The following is a 3,936-nucleotide window of genomic DNA, read 5'->3' as shown; positions in this document are numbered from 1 at the left end:
GTCGTGATGGAGCAGCCACACACACACACACACACACACACACACACACACACACACACACACACACACACACAGACTGACACACACACACTGACGTGACACACACTCATCACTCAGCAACAAAACCGCCACTAGATCTGTACACTGCCCTCTAGTGGAGGCTTATACACACACACACACACACACACACACACACACACTGTATAGAGCTGTAAATAGTGAACATGTGCTTCATTCTGATTCCATGAACAGTAGACTGTTGAATCCTAACTGGTTATGTGGCGTGCTGTGTGTGTTTATCATGGAAGTTTTTTGCTGTATCCCTCATGCAACACACTCCTCCTCCCCCCCCCCCACACACACACACACACCCACGCCCACACACACACACAGACACACATTACAAGTAGGCTGATAGTCGTGACTAAACCCTCATCTGTATAAATAATGAGCCAGTGAATCAGAAAGCCATGTTTCAGTAGAAAAGCCCTCGTTCTGCTTAACATGAAAGACTTGAAGCCTGAGCGCAAAGGAAGCATCCGTGTCTCTTTCCCTCCGCCTCCATCAGTCATGCATTTTTATGAAACACTCGTCTTGAAATGAGCCAGGTCCTGCTGTGGGGCTCTGGCTTTTGGGGATTGAGAGAGACGGCGGACACGAGAAGGCTCAACCTGTGCCAAAAAACTGAATCATAACATGAAGGGATGCCTGATTGTGTCCTCGTCCCGCACTGCCTCCCGAGGGGGACGAACCCCCGACACCCCCCCCATCTGTTTCCAGCACCAGGAAGGACACTTGAACAAGGGAAGCAACGGACTGGTGATTGCGACCGCACATTTTCCAGGTGCTCTGCGAAGCAGCCGAGGTCCTCGAGGACGGTCGGGACCGAGGAGACACACGTTCTGTTCCATTAATCCTTTTCTTTTTCGAATCAGGGTTGTGATCAAGATTATGAGAAGCAGTGAAAATATCAAAACCTGACAGAAATAATGCTACGCGACAGCGTTTTAAAGGACAGTGGGTGTTTTTATTAATCATTCAGGATGTGATACTGTGACCAACTGTAGTTTTCTTTTATTGCAGTTTGTTCTTTTTTTTTTTTTGTTGTTGTTATCTAGTGACCTCGGATCGGATCTCTTCTTGTTTTTTTTTATTTTTATTATTATTATTTTTTTAAACCCACAAGCACAAATTTCTCTTGAAGGTGTCTGTGTGAGCTGGGGAAGTCACACTCACTGCCAGTGGCTTTTCCTCTCAGTGTACAGTGTGTAGACGAGACGGTGTGGTGATCCAGTGTGTGTGACGTCTCTGCGTCGAGCTGTCGCTTCCGCCTCGGTGTCGCTCAGTGTGACGACAGCCATCGATGTGACTGACCGACCGAGCGAGGGCCGGCACATCCAGCCCCCGTCATTTGTACAGTGACGATGCCCACACACACACAGACACACACACACACACACATACAAGCGTGACACTTCTACACACACACACACACACAGCATCATACAAACCTGATTCCTCCCCTCCCCATTGTCCCGTTTCCATCCACATCTAGAGCTGTAGCGACTGCACGCCCTCCTCCGCCTCTCATGCCCATTTGCATCATGGGTGACGTAGTAGGTTGTATTTTGAGAGAAAACCCCAGAATCTCGTAGTTCGCCGAGTGCGCAGAGCCCCGACTCCATCCCAGCACCATTCCTGTACAGCATTTTAATATTGTATTATTAATCAATGACCACTTCTCGTATTAGCGAGACAATCTTACATGTGTGATTTTACTAGAAAGGAAAACGTCCATGTTATGGTAACAATGCTACCTATGGTCTAGTACTTTACAGTGTTGTTTCTTTTTGCACCATCGATGCAAACAGTGTTAAGATCTGTGGGACTAGTCACTGATTAATGGCCTTTCATAATGTTTTTAAAGTCTTACAACACTCTTCATATCACAACATGTTTTTTTTTTTTATTTTACTCTGTCTTGTAAAAGAAAAAAAAAAAGAATCAGACTTTAAAGAGAAAATAATAGCTAGCTGTTTTGTAGGAGAATAAAGGCAAGAGCAGCGTTTTTCCTCTCTTATTAATGGTGAATGACTCTCTGTCTTGCAATGTTTTAATAAGACTATTCCAGTGTGGCGTGCATGTCTGACCCCAGGCTGGATCTGGAGTCCGACTGACCCGCCGAGGTCATGACCTGTCCGAGGAAGGAGAAGCAAGCAAACAGACAAACGAACAAAAGAGCCAAGCTCCAGTTGAAAGTGTCGGTGTGTGTTCGCATGGTATGTACAGGACTTCAGATCCAGCTGCGTCCAGATGTGACAGGCCAAAACAATGTTTTTTATGGCTGTTTTTATTTTCTGATGGTTTAACTAAGATATTAATGAAATACATGTCAAAACTGTGGTAATGATATCATTCAGCCTGGAATAAATGTTTTAAAAAAAAAAAAGAAATTAAAGCAACTTTAACGTATCGATCAAGGCTCTGGCTTCTTTTTGGCTTCAATGAAACAAGTCGAACATCTGGCCTTGGGACAGGAAGTGAGGCTGTGACTTCCTGTCAGGAGGACCAGTGAAGCAGCTTTTTCCTCTTTAATGAGTATTTCTTAGATATTTCATACTGGTTTGGATCAACTAAATATTCTAATAAAGCAACATTGATTACATCAAAAATAAAATGAAGGAAAGACCTTGAGTGTGTGCAGTGTCTGGGATATAGTGCCATCTAGTGGTGAATTCTCTTAATGCCTCAAACTGGACATACTCCTTCATTTAATAGCAAAGAACAGAAAGACAGTGAAACCAATAAAAGGTTTTATTTGACACGTTTTGTCTTGTCCTTCCAGGGATCCTCTGGAGAATTTCCCATCTTATTGATCAATCCAACCTTTATCCTGCTTCATCCGACCGAGGCCTGCTCGGTGCTGGAGCTGAGTGAAGGCTGGTTATCGCCTTGAAGGTCATCAGAACATCATCAGACATGTTTGAAAGAAAAAAACCCAAAACAAAACAAAAAACAACCAACAAAGGCCCTCAGAGGCAGGAGAAGGACGATCATGTCCCGGACCAGATGCTTTGGGCTCATTTCAGGCAATTCAAAACCTGACAAACACAATCAGGCATCAACGTTAAAGCTGCTTAAATTCCTCTAATGAGAATAAATGGACTCCACTTCAGACAGTCTGGGGAATGACACACACTTAAAAACCATGAAATGTTTAGAATGTGGTTATAGAGTCATTAGAGCAGACAAAATAAAGACATCTCCTGTCTCTTGTTTGTTCTACTCTGAGTCATTCAGTTCCAGCTCGTCGGTCCACAGCAGGCCTCTGCAAACCTTGATGACCAGAACAGATGTTCTGAAGAAATGTGTCTGCAAAATATGCTGATTATCTGAAATGAAGGAAAAAGAAACATCTAAAAAAAGTATGGTGTACATGCAAAACCTGAAAGACTGTCATAGATACAGTTTAGATATATTCTATTACATTTGTAGCTTTTGTGGCCAGGGCTTCACACTTTCAAAGGTTTTTTTATTTATTTATTTATTTCAGTAACGATGTTATTTGAATGTTCAGAAAGCTGTTCCCAGAAGGGTTTGATCACTGGGCAACTCCAGAAAATATGGTGTCCAGTTTGGTGGTGTGTGACCAGTCAGAGCTATCAGAAATGTTATTTCGATGAGCCGCATGTGGCTGCAGACCCCTGCTCTGTAGTTTGGCTTTAGTTCTTCACTGCTGATACAGATTCAGGGTGGACGGTTGGTCACAATGCTGCTTCTTGTTTCAGGCTGCTTGTCTTTACCTGCTCCTGTCTGATTGCTGCCCTGATGTGTTTCACCTGTCCCTGAGTGTGTGATTGTCGTCACCTGGTGGCTGCACTATAAGTCGGGCTTCGGTGCGGTGCCTCGGTTTTCCCTCTGACTCTCTATGTGGTT

The sequence above is a fragment of the Salarias fasciatus genome, chromosome 6 (genome assembly GCF_902148845.1).
Source record: "Salarias fasciatus chromosome 6, fSalaFa1.1, whole genome shotgun sequence".
Lineage (NCBI taxonomy): Eukaryota > Metazoa > Chordata > Actinopteri > Blenniiformes > Blenniidae > Salarias > Salarias fasciatus.
This window is presented reverse-complemented; position numbering follows the sequence as displayed.